The following is a 10,798-nucleotide window of genomic DNA, read 5'->3' as shown; positions in this document are numbered from 1 at the left end:
AGACTTCCTGAAAGTAGCACACACAGTTCCTGTTTACAAAAAAGGCAGTCCACATGAAGTGTCAAGCTACAGGCCCATATGTGTTATACCAGTACTAGTGAAGGTGATGGAGTTGTAGTGTCACCGCCAGACACCACACTTGCTAGGTGGTAGCCTTTAAATCGGCCGCGGTCCGGTAGTATACGTCGGACCTGCGTGTCGCCACTATCAGTGATTGCAGACAGAGCGCCGCCACACGGCAGGTCTAGAGAGACGTTCTAGCACTCGCCCCAGTTGTACAGCCGACTTTGCTAGCGATGGTTCACTGACAAATTACGCTCTCATTTGCCGAGACGATAGTTAGCATAGCCTTCAGCTACATCATTTGCTGCGACCTAGCAAGGCGCCATTATCATTTGCTATTAATCTTGTGATGCATGTACCATCAGACGGATGTTCACCAATTATGGATTAAAGTTAAGTATTCCCGAAGCTACGTACTTACTTTACTAGACTCAACTCCTTTAACTGTTCCAGACCTCACGCCAGCCTGCGTGAGCTTAAACGCGTGCCTTTCGGCTACCCATCACTGTGGATTGGCTGTCTTGCCAGTCCACAAAAGGAGTCAATAATGAAAGAACAACTATTAAGTTACTTTGAAGGGAATAGTCTCTTTTATGATGCGCAACATGGCTTTTGGAACGCAGGTCAACGACAACAGCTGTACTTGACTTAGTTACAAACATAAGTGTTCTGAAGACAAGAGTCTATAGCACTAGTACTCTGTGAACTTAGTAAGGCACTAGACTGCATCCACATAAGGCTCTGTTCAGAAAGCTAAAAACATATGGGATCTGTCCTGCAAACACTTGAAACCCACCCGAGAAACAGACGATGGATTGTCTCCGTGCGAGGAGCTGATTCAGGTGAGACGAAGCTACACCATGGTGTGCCACAGGGATCGGTTATAGGGCCCCTGCTCTTCCTTATCTTCGTAAATGACATAGGCTCCAATGGGCACACCTTGCTGTTTGCAGATGATACAACCTTGTTCTCAAAAGGACAGAATGTTGTACAGGCAGTCCAACCAGCAGAAGTCTTGTTCAATGAAGCTAAGGCCTGGTTTATCATGAACAAAATGAAAATTAATGAAGAAAAAACTCAGAGGATGATATGCAGCCTCAGCAATACTGGAGCACTGGGTAATGCAGCAGATGTTAAACTTCTGGGCTTTCTCACTGATACCAAATTAACCTGGCAACAGCACACCAAACATGTGTGTTCCAAACTTTCGTGGGTCCTGTACCTCTTGAGGAAACTGATAACTATAGTACCAGAACAATACCTGATAACTGGGTACTATGCAATGTTCCACAGCCACATCAGTTATGGGCTGTTGTCGTGGAGCCATTCTGCAGGCTGCAAGAATGCGTTTTTACTGCAAAAGAAAGCAACAAGGATTATTACTTCAAGCAAAAACACAGACCACTGTAAACCAATTTTCACCAGGCTAGGAGTTGTGCTTACAGCCAGTATATATTGAGCTGCCTCTTCCACATAAAGAGAAACCAGGATATCTACAGAAAGAGATATGAAGCTCGCAAATACAGCACTCGCAACAAAGACAGTATCGACATGCCAAGGTGTCGATTAGCGAAGAACGCAAAACAACTTCCCAATGGTGGCCCTAATATTGTTTAATGCTCTACATAATGACATTCAGTCTTCACCATCGGAGCAGTTCAAAACTACTATTTTGCGTAAGCTAAAAGAGCAACCCCTCTACAATATTGAAGAATTCTTCTCTAGTAATAGCGTAGTGTTTACTTTAGCTGCAGCACAGTTCCATGACTCCAACAGCAACTGTTATATTCAATTTCATTATATACTTGTGTCTATTATACTGGTGTGATATTATTGTAATCTAATTTATAACTTAAATATGTGTTGCGGTATTAAATTACTGTCATAGTAAAGTTGTATTCATGTAGTTTGATAATGTTGTCTGACCAGCTGTGGCTGATGAATGACATTGAATTGGTAATAAAGTAATAATAATAAATGAAGGCGAATGGTCGACATCGGTTTTTTGGGAGAATTTTAGGAAACAGTGGTTCACCTGTAAAGGAGACCGCATATAGGACGCTGGTGCGGCTAGTTCTTGAGTACTGATCGAGTGTTTGGGATCTGTACCAGGTCAAATTGAAGGAAGATATTGAAGCAATTCAGAAGTGGGCTGCTAGATTGTTACTGGTGGATTTGAATCACATGTAAGTGTTATGGAGATGATTTGGGAACCCAAATGGAAATCCGTAAAGGGAAGGCGACATTTTTTTTGAGGAGCACTGTTGAAAAAATTTAGAGAACTGGTGTTTGAATCTGATTGCCGAACGATTCTACTGCTGCCAACATAAATTGCGCGTAAGGACCATAAAGATAGATACGAGAAATTAGGGTTTGTATGGAGGTATACAGATAGTTGTTTTTCTCTTTCTCTGTTTGGGAGTCGAAGAGGATGGGAAACTACTAGTAGCGATACAGAGTACCCTCCGCCACGCACCGTACGGCGGTTTACGGAATATTTATTTAGTTGCAGATGTAGATGTGCACACACACACACACACACACGCGGTCGGTAAAAAGTGATTGGCTGCAGGCGTGCGAAGGCGTCCCCTGCACTGTGGACTGACCGGCCATTTCAGAAACACGAACAGCTCCAGCAAGGGCAATAGCCACAATGAGGTGTGAAATGCGTCTTCAGTCCATCCCACTACCTCACCATTATTTGCTAGAAAGTATTCCCCTGTGCTCATCCATTATCACCTCCTTTCATTTCTAATGTGGGAGGCTAGAGACACAGTCCTCGACTGTATGCTTACAGGTAATGCACTCATTAAACTCAACCCACGATATTGTCCAACACCACCATCTGGTCAGTTGTGCTCATTTACTTCCGAAAATAAAGATAGCACCTTCCACTGCAGGCCTTGTGCCGCCAGTTCACAAGGGAGCAGAGAGATTCATTCTGATTTGTAGGTGGAGGGATCATCCAATGGTGTTGTTGTTGTTGTTGTTGTTGTTGTTGTAGTCTTCAGTCCAGGGACTGGTTTGATGCAGCTCTCCGTGCTACTCTGTTCTGTGGAAGCTTCTGCATCTCCAAATAACTACTGCAACCTACATCCTTCTGAATGTGCTTAGTGTATTCATCTCTTGGTCTTCCTACACGATTTTTACCCTCCACACTTCCCTCCAGTACTAAATTGGTGATCCCTTGATGCCTTACAAACAGGTAAAGTGCTCAAGTACGTACCCGAAAATGAAATACATTCGCAGTATACCCAGTCCTTAATGCTCTCAGGAAAATTAAGATGGGGCTAATTAAACACATGCCATCATGTATGAACATCTCTAGCTGCCTAGCTGTAGTAATGTATGACTGACAGCTACGTACAGGAAGGCCACGTCAGATTGGTGTGTCCCCACTGACACCTTACGTAACTCCCATTGGGCGATCAGTGGTGGGTTCATGGGGCCACGACCCTTCCACTCAATTACGCTGCAGCACTGAGGCCAGTATCGTCACCTGACGAACGACACTCTCTCTCTCTCCCGAGACATCACGTTACGACACCACACGAGGGACAGATTTGAATAATGATGTGACAGAGACGGAGCAACAGCTGGACGCCATTCTACAGCAGTCTTTACCCACCACAATTTTTTATGCAATGGACTTAACATGCCAAGATTTTGCTGATCGCTGGTCCGCTATTGAAGTGAGATGCAATGGCAACCCACTATCAGCATTCCAGTTCTGAGTCACGTGTCCACATGCAACTCACGTCGTGGAAATACGTGAAGCGACATCAGACACAATCTGATGACTGTGTCTTGCAAACATTAGCCATGGAAGATGGACATCTTGAGACCGCCGAGAGCAATGAACGAGCTTAGACTGTACAACACTCATCAGGCGAAGAGGACACGGCGTATATATATATATATATATATATATATATATATATATATATATATATATATATATATACAGTAACTGTTCTAGAAAGAACAGATTACTGTTGCTGACCGTGCAGCTTTTCCCTAGACTAAATGATGATGATCAACTGAAGCCCTCAGCTGCAGACAGGTGTTGTTGATCTACCTCGATGTGGACAGCTGAAAATGTGTGCCCCGACCGGGTCTCAAACCCGGGATCTCCTGCTTGCATGGCAAACGCTCTATCAATCTGAGCCACCCTTGTTAGTGGAGAACGGGAAGAACTGAGCGAGTTCGCCCCTCTGCACACTAAAACCTCCAGCTGTTGGGGTATCCACTGTGTAGACGGTAAAATAAAATCAGGAACAACGGTTAACGTGGCTTCAATTTGACGGTAGATTCAAGATGATGGTGGACGTAATGGTACTCTGGTGCTCAATGGTGGTGTGTTAAGTTGGTTCGAGGCGTAGGTTTTTTTTCACTTTTTTTATGAAACCAAATTTCAAGACAGTTACAACATGTCACCTACCGCTCAATTTGCAGGTAAAACATATTACATGTGTTATACGTATACGACGCCAATATTCGTATGTTTATTCCCAGTGTTATTTGTGCGATTGTAAAGTTTCAGTTTTGTTTTTAAAAGATTCTTTGGTATCTGTTTCATGTCGAAGGAGAACGCCGTAACAGACGTCGGCCCCATCTTCGGCGCTGCCACGAAGCTGAAGCTGACCGCTGTTGCACACCAAGCGAAGGCCATCACACTGCGACAAGATTCTGTCGGCGTGTCACAGGGAGCTCTGATTCACATAAGATGAAATGAATTTAACTGTGTTCAACAATCATAATAATGGGCGGCCAATGACGCAAATGGAAATTGTAATGATGATTGGTTAGTTCTTGTCTTGATGTCAAACGACTACCATCGATGTTAACTTAATACTTATGCTGTAATAAAATGCGTCGGAGGACGTGAGAATTTATTTATTTCACCATCACGAGTTTTCTAAAGTGAATGCATATCTGAAATAATAATATGAATATGAATCTGACTGTATGGCGACAATATTGATTTTTTTTATGATCAAGTATTGCTGGAAATTTTAAAATTCTTGACGTCTGAAGTGGATCGGCGGCCGATAGTTAAAAGCCAGAGTACCGATGACACCCCAACTACAAATATTTGTGAAGACACGGACGTTTTGTGGAACGGGTGACACGCAAAATGATTGAAGTTTCCTCTACACATCCGAGCTTGCATAAAATTAATCTGTTTCACGGTAAAAATTTACTTACGGCAACGACGGCGTAGTATGTCAGTGTTGACAACGACCGGCTGTGAAGTAAATAATTAATGCTTTTCCTACTCTGTGATTGACAGATTCTTGTGCGTACCCTTGTGGGCTCTAAATGGAAATGAAGTCCCATGCTTCCTGACAGAGCGTAAGGGGACGATGCGGGAGACCCGCCCGCCGTACGAGGCAGGGTCCTAATGGTGGTTGTTTGCCGTTGCCTTCCTTTGACCGCAATGGGGATGAATGATGATGACGACACAACAACACCCAGTCATCTCGGGGAAGGTGAAAATCCCTGACCCTGCCGGGAATCAATCCCGTGACCCACGTTTGGGAAGCGGAAACGCTACCGCGAGACCATGAGCTACGCTCTTTCGCTCAGTAAATTAGTATTATTATCCTTTTAATGGGTTATATTTCATAATCAAACGTTTGTGTTTCTATGACAGTTACGTACATATTATATGTACCTGATTAAAAGTTTTCCTCCACTGGGTGTACGTACAATGTTTACTGATGCTGTGCGTTTAAATAATATAAAAAGGGGCGTGGCAACGCAGTTTCGTTTTGATATGCAGTTATAGGGCCCCTGCTCTTCCTTATCTTCGTAAATGTCATAGGTTCCACTGGGCACATCTTGCTGTTTGCAGATGATACAATCTTGTCCTCAAAAGGACAGAATGTTGTACAGGCAGTCCAACCAGCAGAAGTCTTGTTCAATGAAGCTAAGGCCTGGTTTATCATGAACAAAATGAAAATTAATGAATAAAAAACTCAGAGGATGATATGCAGCCTCAGCAATACTGGAGCACTGGGTAATGCAGCAGATGTTAAACTTCTGGGCTTTCTCACTGATACCAAATTAACCTGGCAACAGCACACCAAACATGTGTGTTCCAAACTTTCGCGGGTCCTGTACCTCTTGAGGAAACTGAAAACTATAGTACCAGAACAATACCTGATAACTGGGTACTATGCAATGTTCCACAGCCACATCAGTTATGGGCTGTTGTCGTGGGGCCATTCTGCAGGCTGCAAGAATGTGTTTTTACTGCAAAAGAAAGCAACAAGGATCATTACTTCAAGGAAAAAAAAAAAAAAAACCGGACCACTGTAAACCAATATTCACCAGGCTAGGAGTTCTGCTTTCAGCCAGCATATATTGAACTGCCTCTTCCACATAAATAGAAACCAGGATATCTACAGAAAGTGTAACGAAGCTCACAAATACAGCACTCGCAACAAAGACAGTATCGACATGCCAAGGTGTCGATTAGCGAAGACACAAAACAACTTCCCAATGGTGACTCTAAAACTGTTTAACGCTCTACCTGATGACATTCGGTCGTTACCATGGGAGCAGTTTAAAACCACTATTTTTGTAAGCTAAAAGCGCGACCCTTCTACAATATTGAAGAATTCTTCTCTAGTAATAACGTAGTGTTTACTTGAGCTGCAGCACAGTTCCATGACTCCAACAGCAACTGTTATATTTAATTTCATTATATACTTGTGTCTATTATACTGTTGTGATATTATTGTAATCTAATTTATAACTTAATATATGTCTTGCGGTATTAAATTACTATCATAGTAGAGTTGTATTCATGTAGTTTGTTAATGTTGTATCTTGATGCTGTCTGATCAGCTGTGGCTGATGAATGACATTGAATTGGTAATAAAGTAATAATAATAAAGGAAGGCGAATGGTCGACTTCGGTTTTTTGGGAGAATTTTAGGAAACAGTGGTTCACCTGTAAAGGAGACCGTTCTTGAGTACTGATCGAGTGTTTGGGATCTGTACCAGGTCAAATTGAAGGAAGATACTGAAGCAATTCAGAATTGGGCTGCTAGATTGTTACTGGTGGGTTTGAATCACACGTAAGTATTACGGAGATGATTTGGGAACCCAAATAGAAATCCCTGAAGGGAAGGCGACATTCTTGACGAGGAGCACTGTTAAAAAAACTTAGAGAACTGGTATTTGAATCTGATTGCCGAACGATTCTACTGCTGCCAACATAAATTGCGCGTAAGGACCATAAAGATAGATACGAGAAATTAGGGTTTGTATGGAGGTATACAGATGGTTGTTTTTCTCTTGCTCTGTGTGCGAGTCGAAGAGGATGGGAAACTGCTAGTAGCGATACAAGGTACCCTCCGCCACGCACCGTACGGCGGTTTAGGGAATATCTATTTAGCTGCAGATGTAGATGTGCACACACACACACACACACGCGGTCGGTAAAAAGTGATTGGCTGCAGGCGTGCGAAGGCGTCCCCTGCACTGTGGACTGACCGGCCATTTCAGAAACATGAACAGCTCCAGCAAGGGCAATAGCCACAATGAGGTGTGAAATGCGTCTTCAGTCCATCCCACTACCTCACCATTATTTGCTAGAAAGTATTCCCCTGTGCTCATCCATTATCACCTCCTTTCATTTCTAATGTGGGAGGCTAGAGACACAGTCCTCGACTGTATGCTTACAGGTAACGCACTCATTAAACTTAACCCACGATATTGTCCAACACCACCATCTGGTCAGTTGTGCTCATTTCCCGCCAAAAATAAAGATAGCACCTTCCACTGCAGCCCTTGTGCCGCCAGTTCACAAGGGAGCAGAGAGATTTATTCTGATTTGTAGGTGGAGGGATCATCCAATGTTGTTGTTGTTGTTGTTGTTGTTGTTGTTGTAGTCTTCAGTCCAGGGACTGGTTTGATGCAGCTCTCCGTGCTGCTCTGTTCTGTGCAAGCTTCTGCATCTCCAAGTTACTACTGCAACCTACATCCTTCTGAATCTGCTTAGTGTATTTATCTCTTGGTCTTCCTACACGATTTTTACCCTCCACACTTCCCTCCAGTACTAAATTGGTGATCCCTTGATGCCTTACAAACAGGTAAAGTGCTCAAGTACGTACCCGAAAATGAAATACATTCGCAGTATATCCAGTCCTTAATGCTCTCAGGAAAATTAAGATGGGGCTAATTAAACACATGCCATCATGTATTAACACCTCTAGCTGCCTAGCTGTAGTAATGTATGACTGACAGCTACGTACAGGAAGGCCACGTCAGATTGGTGTGTCCCCACTGACACCTTACGTAACTCCCATTGGGCGATCAGTGGTGGGTTCATGGAGCCACGACCCTTCCACTCAATTACGCTGCAGCACTGAGGCCAGTATCGTCACCTGACGAACGACACTCTCTCTCTCTCCCGAGACATCACGTTATGACACCACACGGGGGACAGATTTGAATAATGATCTATCTGACAGAGACGGAGCAACAGCTGGACGCCATTCTACAGCAGTCTTTACCCACCACAGTTTTTTATGCAATGGACTTAACATGCCAAGATTTTGCTGATCGCTGATCCGCTATTGGAGTGAGATGCAATGGCAACCCACCATCCGCATTTCAGTTCTGAGTCACGTGTCCACAAGCAACTCACGTTGTGGCAACACGTGAAGCGACATCGGACACAATCTGATGACTGTGTCTTGCAAACATTAGCCATGGAAGATGGACATCTTGAGACCGCCGAGAGCAATGAACGAGCTTAGACTGTACAACACTCAGCAGGCCAAGAGGACACGGCGTCTGACATACTGTTCTCATATATATGCTCCTGGAAATGGAAAAACGAACACATTGATACCGATGTGTCAGACCCACCATACTTGCTCCGGACACTGCGACAAGGCTGTACAAGCAATGATCACACGCACGGCACAGCGGACACACCAGGAACCGCGGTGTTGGCCGTCGAATGGCGCTAGCTGCGCAGCATTTGTGCACTGCCGCCGTCAGTGTCAGCCAGTTTGCCGTGGCATACGGAGCTCCATCGCAGTCTTTAACACTGGTAGCATGTCGCGACAGCGTGGACGTGAACCGTATGTGCAGTTGACGGACTTTGAGCGAGGGCGTATAGTGGGCATGCGGGAGCCGGGTGGACGTACCGCCGAATTGCTCAACACGTGGGGCGTGAGGTCTCCACAGTACATCGATGTTGTCGCCAGTGGTCGGCGGAAGGTGCACGTGCCCGTCGATCTGGGACCGGACCGCAGCGACGCACGGATGCACGCCAAGATCGTAGGATCCTACGCAGTGCCGTAGGGGACCGCACCGCCACTTCCCAGCAAATTAGGGACACTGTTGCTCCTGGGGTATCGGCGAGGACCATTCGCAACCGTCTCCATGAAGCTGGGCTACGGTCCCGCACACCGTTAGGCCGTCTTCTGCTCACGCCCCAACATCGTGCAGCCCGCCTCCAGTGGTGCCGCGACAGGCGTGAATGGAGGGACGAATGGAGACGTGTCGTCTTCAGCGATGAGAGTCGCTTCTGCCTTGGTGCCAATGATGGTCGTATGCGTGTTTGGCGCCGTGCAGGTGAGCGCCACAATTAGGACTGCATACGACCGAGGCACACAGGGCCAACACCCGGCATCATGGTGTGGGGAGCGATCTCCTACACTGGCCGTACACCACTGGTGATCGTCGAGGGGACACTGAATAGTGCACGGTACATCCAAACCGTCATCGAACCCATCGTTCTACCATTCCTAGACCGGCAAGGGAACTTGCTGTTCCAACAGGACAATGCACGTCCGCATGTATCCCGTGCCACCCAACGTGCTCTAGAAGGTGTGAGTCAACTACCCTGGCCAGCAAGATCTCCGGATCTGTCCCCCATTGAGCATGTTTGGGACTGGATGAAGCGTCGTCTCACGCGGTCTGCACGTCCAGCACGAACGCTGGTCTAACTGAGGCGCCAGGTGGAAATGTCATGGCAAGCCGTTCCACAGGACTACATCCAGCATCTCTACGATCGTCTCCATGGGAGAATAGCAGCCTGCATTGCTGCGAAAGGTGGACATACACTGTACTAGTGCCGACATTGTGCATGCTCTGTTGCCTGTGTCTATGTGCTTGTGGTTCTGTCAGTGTGATCATGTGATGTATCTGACCCCAGGAATGTGTCAATGAAGTTTCCCCTTCCTGGGACAATGAATTCACGGTGTTCTTATTTCAATTTCCAGGAGTGTATATATATACAGTAACTGTTCTAGAAAGAACAGATTACTGTTGCTGACCGTGCAGCTTTTCCCTAGAATAAATGATGATGATCAACTGAAGCCCTCAACTGCCGACAGGTGTTGTTGATCTTCCTCGATGTGGACAGTTAAAATGTGTGCCCCGACCGGGACACGAACCCGGGACCTCCTGCTACATGGCAGATGCTCTATCCATCTGAGCAACGGAGGACACAGATGAATAGCGCGACTGCAGGGACTTATCCCTTGCACGCTTCGACGTGAGACTCACAGTCCCAACTGCCCACAATTCAACATCTGTAATGTACCTTATACACATTTGCCCATTCACACATTGCTCTCAGCCACGTCTCTGCCCCGTGAGCTGATCTCTGCAGCCAGCACCCTGCTAGAGTCACATCCGACTCCGCAATACGCCGTCACAGACGATACCCTCCCCCTCCCCCCCCCCCCCCCCCCACACACACGCA

The sequence above is a fragment of the Schistocerca serialis genome, chromosome 8, assembly GCF_023864345.2.
Source record: "Schistocerca serialis cubense isolate TAMUIC-IGC-003099 chromosome 8, iqSchSeri2.2, whole genome shotgun sequence".
Lineage (NCBI taxonomy): Eukaryota > Metazoa > Arthropoda > Insecta > Orthoptera > Acrididae > Schistocerca > Schistocerca serialis.
The sequence above is the reverse complement of the archived record's forward strand: the minus strand, read 5'-3'. Positions refer to the sequence as shown.